Source organism: Stegodyphus dumicola, chromosome 10, assembly GCF_044657685.1.
Source record: "Stegodyphus dumicola isolate Sdum_Otavi_A_Nest chromosome 10, ASM4465768v1".
Classification (NCBI taxonomy): domain Eukaryota; kingdom Metazoa; phylum Arthropoda; class Arachnida; order Araneae; family Eresidae; genus Stegodyphus; species Stegodyphus dumicola.
The window spans coordinates 39,431,557-39,443,644 of NC_140777.1; positions in this window are offsets into that span (position 1 = coordinate 39,431,557).

Here is a 12,088-nt window from a genome sequence, read left to right on the forward strand (position 1 = left end):
AGTGAGCCATCAAATTTTCATTGAAATGCAGACAACAGAAAATACACATAAGCGATGTGTGATAAATAGACTTATCCAGCACATGTTTTTAAACTATTCTTAGTGTATACAGAATTTGGCTATTACTGATGTAATTGATTGCTATAACCAGAAGTGTGTTTATCTGTTACATGAAGTGCCAGAGTGGAGATCAAAGTGATTAACTTGATAGCAATCACCTTTCTATTATCTTCCATTACTAACAATAAAGTTTAAAACGAAAAGCGTGTGAGCGATACAAAACAACACGAAGAAGCGAATGTCACTTGAAAGGAAACGTCACTTTCCCCAATCTGAGCGACAACTGATTCTTGTTTGGCTTTCAGCCTGTTTGCCAAGTGAAGATGGTAACCCTATTTCGCCAAAGGCCGTTTCTCAGAACTGTTGCTACAAACGTTTTGTCCCGGCAACAAACAGCTAATGTGATAACGGCTTTAGTGTATCAGGTTCTGTGTTCCTCCTTACTTGCTTAGGGAACATTGACTGTCCTGACTCGGAACAGGGAGCTTACTAAAGCTATGTTCAATAAATTTGGGAAGTAGACAATACACACAGGAAGGGTATACGAAACCCTTTATTTTTCTCTCTTTACAATGATTTCCGGACTTCGGAATACAGAGACCAACCACTTGTCGTCTGAACGTAAGAATATAAAAATATGAACTAAACTCTAACTAAACTAACTTTGGATTAATCAAACAAGTGCCTAACTCCAAGATTGGAGTTAGGCACTTGTTTGATTAACGTATAACTGTTAATAAAATTAACATAATTATTCGTATATTAACGTAATTCGTATATTAACAAAAAGCCGTATGTAGTACAGAGAACTGCTAACAATACGATACGTTTAAAATTATCAAGAGGATTAAGCCTCTGGCCTTGAAGGCAACCAGCAACCGAGTAAAACTACTATGGCAAGCGGCCTGCTTCTACTAACTCCTTCCTCTCTCTTGCTTGGCAAAAAGCCACAACTTAAGTACTTGGCGTTCGCAAGACAAATTTGCATAAATAAGGTAAAGCTTTTAATTCTGGCCGGAAGTAGAAAATAAGAAGTGATAGTAAAGATTTAAAATAAAATAAGCGTTAGTAAAACTTAGGATCCTTACAAGTGCATCGTCGAGAGAGCGTGTTGAGTTCCGGAAACGACTGAACTGAGAGTCAGGAGCTGTGCTTTGTGTGTCGTCGAGTACATCGCGAGTTGTAGCGTGGAGAGTCTCGAGAGTACGTGGAGTTCCGAGAACGACCAAGCAGAGTCGGGAACTGTACTCCTGAAAGCAGAGTCGGGTGCTTTGCAGGAAGCTGGTCTCCACCGTGATAGCCTGATAACCTGGAGGTTGTGTCGCTGATCGTGTCAGCGTGTTTATAGTAGTCCATCGATGACTGTAAAACGTGTAAATATAAAACGTGTTTTGGAGCTGTCCTGATAATATTGTCTAAATAAAGTGTGTTTCGATACTTCATCAAGTGTCGTCGTTATTCATTCCAAATCTACGAACCGCGTACGAACGTGAAGGAGGACAGTAACGTAACAACTGGTGTCAGAAAAAGAGAAAAACGCAACAATATTATAGATTACCGATATTACTTATAAAATAAATTATAAATGCATTCCATGTCAAATCACTTTGAATGAATCTGAAATCACTCAGAGCTGACTGTCGGAGTTGCATTTATATTTTGTTGCCTGGCCTTCTGGAAGCTTTGGAGGAAATCCCTCTTGCAGCTCTGAAAATGAATTTTCCCGAACATAATGTTACGAAACTACGCAAAAGAAAAATGCAATCAAGTGGAATTAAATATCTAAATAAATTTATAATAGCTCTCTCACTTTGGACTATACGTCCCGCGCAGTGCCAGGACTAGAGACAACTAATGTTCATTATCATAATAAGGTGCAAGTATTATATCGTAGTGCACAATTGTAAATTTGAGTAAGGTTTTCTTGTATTCATACCACCACATAATTTTTCTTTTTAGTGACACGGAAGGGCCCCTCCCAGGATGTTTACAGGATGAGTGAGATTCTTCAACGATTATTGGGGTAGCGCAACCAGAGCTGATGCCATTCTTTGAATTTTCTTTCTGTCAACTTGACTTCGTATCTCGTCTTCATCCAGTCGATCACACTGTTGATCCTTCCTTGGTGAACCGACGATTTTTTTCTAAATGAATCTACAAAACAAAGATTGTATACTACTTGGATATAAACTATTTGCTAAATTCTCTAAAAAGGAAACATGAAGCTAAATGTTTTGCAGAAAACATCATAGCCGATTGCGAATTAAATATTTTTTAAAAAAGAGTACAAAACGCAATGATTCAGGGAATAAACTCAGTTGTTGAGTCGATATTGAAATAAAATGTTCACCCACTGATTATAGGCGAGGAACTTATTTTGCTTCCAAGAATAAAAAGTAATAGAAGATAGTGTCGTAGAACTTGTAAAATTTAACATGAGTTGCTAGGAAAATTTTTAAGTGAGAACGAAAACATAGCTTATCGAATTTAATAACAGAAGCAATTTCAAATTCAGTCGTATGTGGAAAAATAATAGGAAGTAGGAAAGAACATCTTCAGAAAACAAAAGAAAATTTGGATAAACCTTAATTCTTCTTATGCGTAATGGACTCAAGAACTTTAAATTTGGCCGAAGAATGTACAATGTAACTTACGAATTAGTTGAGTTAAGGAATATTATTTAGGAATGTTTTATAAATATTATTTAAGGTAATACCTCATGTTCCTCATAAACGTGTAGAGTACCTCACTTTGGAATTCTAAGTTAATGTTGGAAGTGAGGAATCTAAGAACTGATAAGCGAATAATCGCTAGAGTTCGGTGACAAGAAACAACAAGATAGAAGGGTAACTACCCCTTTATTATTCCAATAAGATTTACTTGAACTTAAAAGACTAAGAATTAAATTAAAACTAAGATTAACTAAAGAAGTATAGCCGAAGCTATCAAGGGTTCAGATTGAGCTGGCCCCTTAACTTAATTGACTACGAAGCTTAGCAAGGGCCCGAGTACGGCCGTGCGTAATAACAGCTTTGAGAGAGAGAGTGGCCAAAAAGGCAGACGCGCGTAAATCATAAACTCTGATTCTCTCTGACTCAGTAAGTAACTTCGTGGTTTAAATACCGCTCCTTCTCATTCAATATTCAGCAAGATTCCAAAAGTACGTTCTGGCCGGAAGTAGTAAGTTGAAGTTAAGAATTTGACAGGAAAGGAACTTTAAATTAAAATTTGACTGTTAATAAAATTAACATAATTATTATATACGAATAAGATGTTTTTCAGTTTCTTGCTTTCGTCGACTTCTAAATGTTGAAAACCTGAAGCATTATGGTTTGCATACTCATAAAAAAGGAGCCTATGTACTGGAACTTGTGCATATCATTCGACTGTTAATTTAGAACTAGAAAGAGAACACTCTAAGTTTCTCTCTAATCATAAATTGTTTGGAAACCATATAGTTCATATGTACAAATCGAAACAATTGCATTTAACAGTCTCAAACTAAAATTTAAAGGATCAGTTAACATAAGATCAAATAGTGAAGGAAAAGTGGAAGTCAAAAAGTGGAAGTCAGTCTTAGAGGAATTTTTCTTTAACCTCTATACCACTAGGCTGTATGTGCGCGTACAAAAATATTCTTTCTAACATCTTTAAGTGAGAACATATACGCACGCCTTGATATGTGTCCAGACAATCAAATTAATATATCTAAAAATTGAGCCCATGTTTAAAACAACATCTGATTGAAGAGGCTTCATTAAGAAACTAAATTTGCATTTATGTTATTCTATAAATAGAGATTTAATTCCTAAAGTGAAAAATTTTATAATTTCCCAAAAGATTCGTTTTTACGTATCTCCAAATTTACTTTTATATGTTGTGGTCAAGATTTCCGTAATACTTGTTAAACATTTGAAAGGAATATTTTCATTACAAAAACTGGAATTTCTTAAGGAATATCATTCCCATTTAATACCGTCAGGACTGCATTTGATTCATCATTTAAGTCGCAACAGTCAGAAAAGATACTGTAGCAGCGATTTTCTATAACCTTTATGTCACAACTTGAAGTCAATTATACTTTTCACAAATTCATGAAGAAGAATTATGCGGGAGAATGTATTATTAAAATTGTTTAAAATTTGCATATGATGAAAATTTATTACAATATTTTATAAGACTATATGCATTAATGTATAATAAGCTACAATACAAAAGCATTACACAATTCCTTTTCTTATTAAAATACATTACTGTATGAATCAGTTAAAAACTTAATACGAAATGAAACTTAATTCTACCAACGACACTCGGATTTCCGTTTTTGAAATTTCCTTTCTATTCCGCAACATTACCCAGACTTATTTCCTCATTTAAATTTAAAATATCTTAATTTTCTCAAATAATGCCCTTAAATTTTGTACCGGATTTAACAGTGTCGTCTTTCCTCATATCTTAATTAAAATATTCAACAAGATTTTGAGTCAGGAGACTTTATTCATTGTCCGTTCCTTAATTTGGCTTTTCTAATAAATTTTCTTCCAAATGCCTTTCACTCGCTATGGATAACAAAAGCGTCTAGTATTAAGCACTAAAGTTTGCATGATAGGAGGGCTCTGTAAACATATTTAAGTGTATACATAAGGAAATAGACTGCTTTGGAAACACTTAAGTCTTTTCAAACCTTTGTCATAATTTAATTTCGTGCTTTAACAAGGAGTCGAAAATTGAAGCGTTTGGCTAAAAGTTTCAAGAGGTAAGCCATAAGTGCCAAGCAAATATTGAAGCAGAAATTAGGCGCACATATTTCCATTAATTCACACACGCTGTGACCTATTATTCGGTTTAGCTGTTGTTGTAAGTGCTAAAGCCATTGTTATACAAAAAGGTGAGTGTTTGGAGATTCGTAAGTCCGACTTCATAATTTTATTTTCCGTTCTTTTTATTGTGGACTTCTGCGAATTCATTTTTTAAGACACCACTAGCCGGTTAAAATAATTACTATAAAAATGCAAAAAATATATAATATGAATTCAGCTAATGTAATTTCATGGATTCAACTACTAATTAACAATAATTGAAATGAAAATCTGCATTTATTGCTTTTAAATCGCTTAATTTATTGATTAGTAACAGAAACGAACTGAAAGAACAATTAAATATCTTACTCTTCGCAAAACTGTAATAAATTGAGATGCGAAAAGTAAAAGTATTTTATATCAGACAGTGGCAACACATGTTTTTAAATCGCTGAGTTCTTTTATTAAGTTTGAAAGAGAAATGTCTTAAGTTTTGCGAAGTAGCAACAAACTTCTATTATACTGGAGTCTTCTCATTAGGTTTGAAACATAAATATCTTAAACTTTGCCAACTGGCAACACAATTCTTTTGTATCACTGAGGTTTTAAACAAAAGCTTCTTAAATTCGCCCATAACATGAAATAAATAAAAACAGATTCGAAATTCAAAATTCAAACTTTGAAGGGCTCATGTTCAGGGGAAGTATTATGTGTGTTCAAAGTCTGAAGGGTCTAGGTGCCACTCGTTTTTCTAGTGTGATTAAATTCGAAATGCAAACAAATTACGTTTTCTTCATTAGCGGCATACTTTATAATGCTCAATTTTCTATTTGAATTTGATGTTGGGAGGCAATTGACTACTAGTTGATGTGCTGCTTTATTGTAGCTACTAGTCGGGATTTGATTGTCATGCTACTTCCGTTGGCATCTTCGGTAGCTACATACACGTTAGCATTCCGCGCTTTGAAACATCGTACCCTGATCGCGAGTACCACGACTACCACTATAGACACGATGAATAGCCGTAAGGATAGCTACACCAGACTACTACCTGACTTTTACTAGGAATTTGATACAATTGCACTTCTCTTCCTTCCCAGCACTTCGCAAATGCAAGGTTCAAATATTCCAATAGAATGAATCATATTACAGTCTAATTAATTTTCGGTTTAGAATAGCATAGTACAGAAATACTTACATAGCCAGATGTAGAATAAAACAGAAACAAACAGAAGTAAGTAGCGTTGTGAAAGAACACGTTTTACGTACCTAGTGATTAACACAAGTAATATAAAGATATTTTTGTTACTGCTTTGTACTAAAAATTCAAAACATTTACATTATTTATTGAATGTTATTTTGAAGGAATTCCTCTTAAGGCTGTGTTTATGATCCGCTATTCAAATGGCGTCGAAATCGAAAGAGTTTCGATTCGAAAAACTTTCATATATTCAGCTACTCTCAGTTTATTTAAACCAAATTGTAGACACATGATAATGAAATATCCATAAGTAAGCATCTAGTAATAATCCAATAACACAGTTAAATTTTAAGATAAGTATTAGAACAGTTAAAGGTCAGCTACATTCTAGCGACCGAATTCTATCAACGACAAATCCAAAGCGTGTTGCCAATGTAGGACAAGGAAAAAAGTATAAATTAATTCGAGAGGCTCATAAGTAAACACGCTTGTTTCTTAATTATTCAAAAGATCCGGCCTATGAAGGTACACTGTGCAAAAAAAAAAAAAGGCGGGACAGTTCTATGTCTCTCCTTCTACTGGACCAATTGACGAAATTTAAACTGCGTTTTCATGTCTCGAAAGCGCGACTTGAGATTTATATTAGATTTATATATATAGCATCATTCTAACGTAGGTAGTTTTACTCAAAATCGGACTTTTTCTGAAATGACATGGCGAGTTTTTTCCATATTTCGATTCTACGACTCACATTATAGCTAAATATTAAATTTTGCAAAATTTGGTGCGAAATTTACGGAGAAATTCAAAAATTTATCATGGCGTATTTTTTTCAGTTTTCGCCAAGAATAATTTACTTGGCTAACTTCTTAATTTATAGCAACCTGTTTTCCTCTTCCTTTTTCCATTTTAAACGAGCGGAAAAATAGTCATCGTTCATACTTTCAAATAATTTTAACAAAATTCGTATCATCGTTTGGCGTTATAATCGCCCAAAAAAAGATGCCGAATTTCAAAACGCTCCAATATGTAAATTAATGTATATCAGAAAATTTTGGATTAAAAACTCTAATTTTTTTTTGCAGGTGTATCTAGAAATGCATCTACTTTATGATGATGTTAAAAGTTTTGTAGGTTACAACACAATTTGTTTTTCGAAAATTCTATAAAAAATGTTTAAAAATACAAATTTAAAAAATAAATCATAAAATATATGTGAATTATATTTCGCTTAAGCCTAAACTTCGAATTCTGGAAGAAGGAATCAAGTAAGTTTAATAAAAAAGAGATGTTGATAAATATAATATCAAATTCAATTAACATTGAAGATCTAAAATTTTGAGACCTAATGTTTCGTAAACTACTCGCGCGATTCTTACAAAACTTGGCGGTTTGGGATAACTTGAGTCGTAAAATCGAATTATGGAAACAAATTGGCACGTCATTTCAGAAAAATGTCAAAATACCTATATTAGAACAACGCGATATATAAATCTAATACATATTCCGAGTCACGCTTTCGAGGCATGAAAAGCGCAACTTCAATTTCGTAAATCGGCCCAGTAGAACGTGAGATATAGAACTGTTCCTTTTTACTTCAAAGGGGCTTTGTCCCTGAAGTACTGTTGTTTTCGTTTTGCGAGTTTGCTTTGAATCACTATAAATGTCCTTTTCACTTTTCAAACTGTTACCACCAAATGTTAGAATCTTGCATTATATTTGAAGGAATTAAATAATGAAACATCTGCATAAATGTATATCTATTTCTAGCATTGTGATAAAACAACGGTACATAGAGCCATCGAATTTTAAATGACTTAATTCTCCTACGAATATGGGCATGTGGAAGACCAAATTTGAAATTTGGAATTTGTTTTGTTATCGATTTCATACTTTGTAAAACTTTAAAAAATTTTTGTGTAACAAACTCAACGATTTAAAAGCGAGCTATGGCAATACTCTACGGTGGGGGGGGGAACCGTTTTATCTCCATAGCGCGTGACTGTGTATCGGAAATTCTAAATATATGTTTTTGTCATATTGCTACTGAACTGAATTTTATAGTTTAAGTGGAAAGAACATGATATTTAATAAATAAAGGGAACACATAAAACGTTAATAAAACGCCCCTTTAAACGTAATTTAAAATCAGAAATCTTTCAGAATTTTTTGTTTTTGTTTTTGCGCAGTGTATATAAGGCATACTCTATAGCTCTATTCAAAATGGTATTGAATATATAGTACATAGTCATAGTTCTATACAAATATTTTGAAATATAACGAATAGAGCGTAGCATCATGAAAATAATATGCTACATCAGGTGTCGGTAACCTATGACACAATTCTCACTGGCACTCTACACTACTAGTCTACAAATCTGTCAAATAACTCGCCCTATCACTCCTGTCTGTGCTGTCTCAGCTCACGTTTCATATATTTATTTTCTGCCTTTTCGTTTTGGTTTGTCGCGTCAACACACGAATATCGAATATGATTTCAAGTAATATTTAGGCATTTTAGTTAGTGCTTTGTACTGAAAATTCTAAAAGTTTTCAGTATCTGTTGAATGTGATTTTGAAGGAATTCATCTTAGCGCTAATTTCTTGATTATTCAGAGAATCCGGCCTATGAAGGTACATAAACCATAGGCACGGAATTCTTCATGATGTATATGACCAAGCTGATGGGCCGATAGAGTCGATTACTCTTTTTAATGTATATATCAATTTACTATATTATCGAAATGGCGAAAGAAATTAGAATATACGTTTATTCGCTACATTTGATACCTATAGCTGCAGGACAATTAAATTTGTATTTGTTTGTAATTAATACGAATAAATTATGTGAAATTGTTAGCTTCTTAAATTATTTTGTGTAAATCCAAAAAGTATGTAAAATTTGTCATACATATATATATATATATATTTTTTTTAAATTTTGAAATACTTCAGTAGAACATAGCATCATGAAAATAATATGCTACATCAGGCGTCGACAACCTGTGTTACGTGGTACAATTCTCACTGGCACTCTACACCACTCTACAAAGCTATCAAAAAGATAACTCTCCCCATCTCTCATGTGATAAGGTCAGATAGATATTCTCTGTCTGGCCGTCCAGGGGGTGCCGAATTCCGAATGCATTGGTGCCTCTTTCATACCAGAGGAGAAATCCCATTGCAACGAGGTCCCTTTACTAATGATTCTGGTTTCATCCTCGACGGTCACTCCAACGGTTCTAGAGATAACGGAAGGTGGACATCGTTGCTATGAACGAGTGGAGGAATCCCCCCGGGGGTTAGAAGAGTGAACGACACCATGAGCTAAAAACGTTCTGGCAGAGAGAAAGGAAGGTCTGAAACTGGTTTCTGAGAAGAACCAGGACCTTCCTGCTTGGGCTATGGGCATTTTGGCCCGTTAGAACTATGACTCCTCGTTGTATGCTGTTGATTGCGCACTTCCCTGGTTAACAGTTTCCTGAAATTACGGGACTGAATGCAGCCAAGTCCTACATCGTTATAAATCGCAGTTGTTAATGTTTGTTTTTAGTTAAAATATATGTTATTTTTAGAACTTGAGTTAGAAGTTCATTTTAACCCTGTATTTACAACCGGGGTTTGTGTAGTGGTTTCGGCCACTACACCTCACTCGTCTGTATGCCGTCTCACGCCTCATACATTTTCTCTCCTTTCGTTCGGTTCGTCACGCCAATGCACGAATATCAAATATGATTTCAGTATAAAGTATAATTTAGTTTGGTGTACCATCGTGCGCTATAGGTTGCTTTTAACTTTACGACGCGTTCTTAATTTGATTTCGAAAACTAGTATTTTATTTGTTTAATTATTGTGACAATTCATACCCACATATTTAATCAAATGCCTAAAGAAATCTTGATGTTCACGGTTTTAAGACTCTTTGAAGCGAATGAATATGGATTCTAGAACTAAAGTATCGTGCTGTATATGTGTTATGTCGTGAATATGGATTCGACAACAAAAGAATCGTGCTGTATATGTGTTATATCGCGAAAGCGTCGAATGTTGCACGTCAAATGTACAAAGACCTAGGCATCAGTCCACATTTCAGAATTTGGATGAGAAATGCAAAGTTATAGAAAGAGCTGTTACTAAATATAAGAAAAAAAATATGTTCATTGTTTTTACTCAAACAATGGGAAACAAACCTAAAGTGACCGAATGTAGTTTCATAAATGCTCACTGTGTCGCCGCCAAAGGCAAATCTACATATCTACGTGAACATATCTTTTCTCATATGAAAAATATTTAGAGTCCACAAAAAAGTTGTTTAACAACTGAACATTCAGAATCATGTGTCAAATTGAAAGTCACAAATTATATTCCTGATATTGCGATATTAAGAAACAAGGTTCGCATTAGAATTTTAAATTCTATTTAACTGTATTGAAGAAAGACTTAAATTTTAAGTTTGTTATTTTAATAAATGTGTACAATTTTAATTTTTTTATTTAACTATATTGAAGGAATACTTTTTATGTTATTTATTTTTATGTCGATAAAGATCTAAGAAATGTATAATTAATATACAATAAAACTCTAAATCTGTATTCTTGTTCCATAATTCTGCATGCACTAGCGAGAATCGAATTGGTTCCAATATTTCGAACTGTGCGGTATCCTGAATCATATTGGTAGACTGGTTTGGCACATCACAACTACAAGGTTGCCGGACGCCTGTGCTATATCACGTTTCTAGTGTACTGTCCCAAAACAAAAGCTTAGGAAGCGTTTTCCTAAAAGGAATTTTTTTAAAAGCAAATAACGCTCAAAGATGTATTTGAAACAATAAATAAATCTTATATTTAAATTTCACCGCAATGTATAAGCTGTTTATAACAAAGACGAAAGAGGGCCAAAGCAGCTTAATAAATGTTCGGTGGTATGAGGTAGGCTGTAGATTTATGATATAGAACTGCAGACAAAAGCTTTGGAACTTCGAAAAATATAGTTAAAATGTTTTCTAAGAAAAGTACTTCTAAAATTTGTAATGTAAAAAGCCGTGATCAATTCTTGAAAACTCTGAGATTTTAGCGTATTTCTAAGCAAATTAATATAATAATAAGTTCTATCGCTAAACTTTATTTAAATATACTATATAAATATACTATATGGAGGGAATGAAACGACATTAAAGTGACAGTAATAACTTTCATGACGAAAAAGGATTTTAAGATAATTCTTTCTTAAGGTTTTCAGGCTATGAATCTTCTTCTTAGTGCATTTATTCAAAAACCGACAGTTTCAAAAAAAGAACTGCTAAACAATTATAGAAACATAGCAAAATAATTGTCATAAAGCTGGGGTACAAAAATCATGGCAAGGCGAAGATAGGTAACAGGCAAAATTCTTATAGCTACATATTCTATTATGAAATTAGCCCTTTGATTAATAAGCATATAAATTTGAAGTTATTGTATGAATAGTTAGCTACTTTATAACCATTATATATTAATGTTCTACTAAACTTTTAAAGTCTCAAAAAAGCATGTCTGCGATGTTATCGCCGTGCGATGATTTTCTAGGAGCTTTCTTTACCACGATATTTTCGATGACGAAGTTTTTAAACTGCGACCTTATTGAACCGCTTTATTTTTGACGACGACATTTTGTACCACGATGTTTTCTCGTTTCTTTCTTTTCTCTGACGATGTTTTGTACCGCGACGTTTTCGCTTTGCGTTACTTTCTCCGCGGCGTTTTCTTCCGTGATCCTTTCAGCTATAACCACAGGTGACATCATACAGTCATACTGTCACCTAGGTGACAGTACGATATTGCTTAGTTCCGCCTCCAATTTTAATAGAGGGCATCCTGGAGGATGGGTCCCAGGGTCTCCCACGAACTTCTCGAGAGGACTTTCGGCTTGCCGCATATTCAGAGTGTCCCCATACCGCACAGACACTATACATTTAGGAGTATCCATGCCTTCTCCGGGATTCAAACCTGGGATCTAACGGCATGACAATCAGCGTCGCCAACCGCTA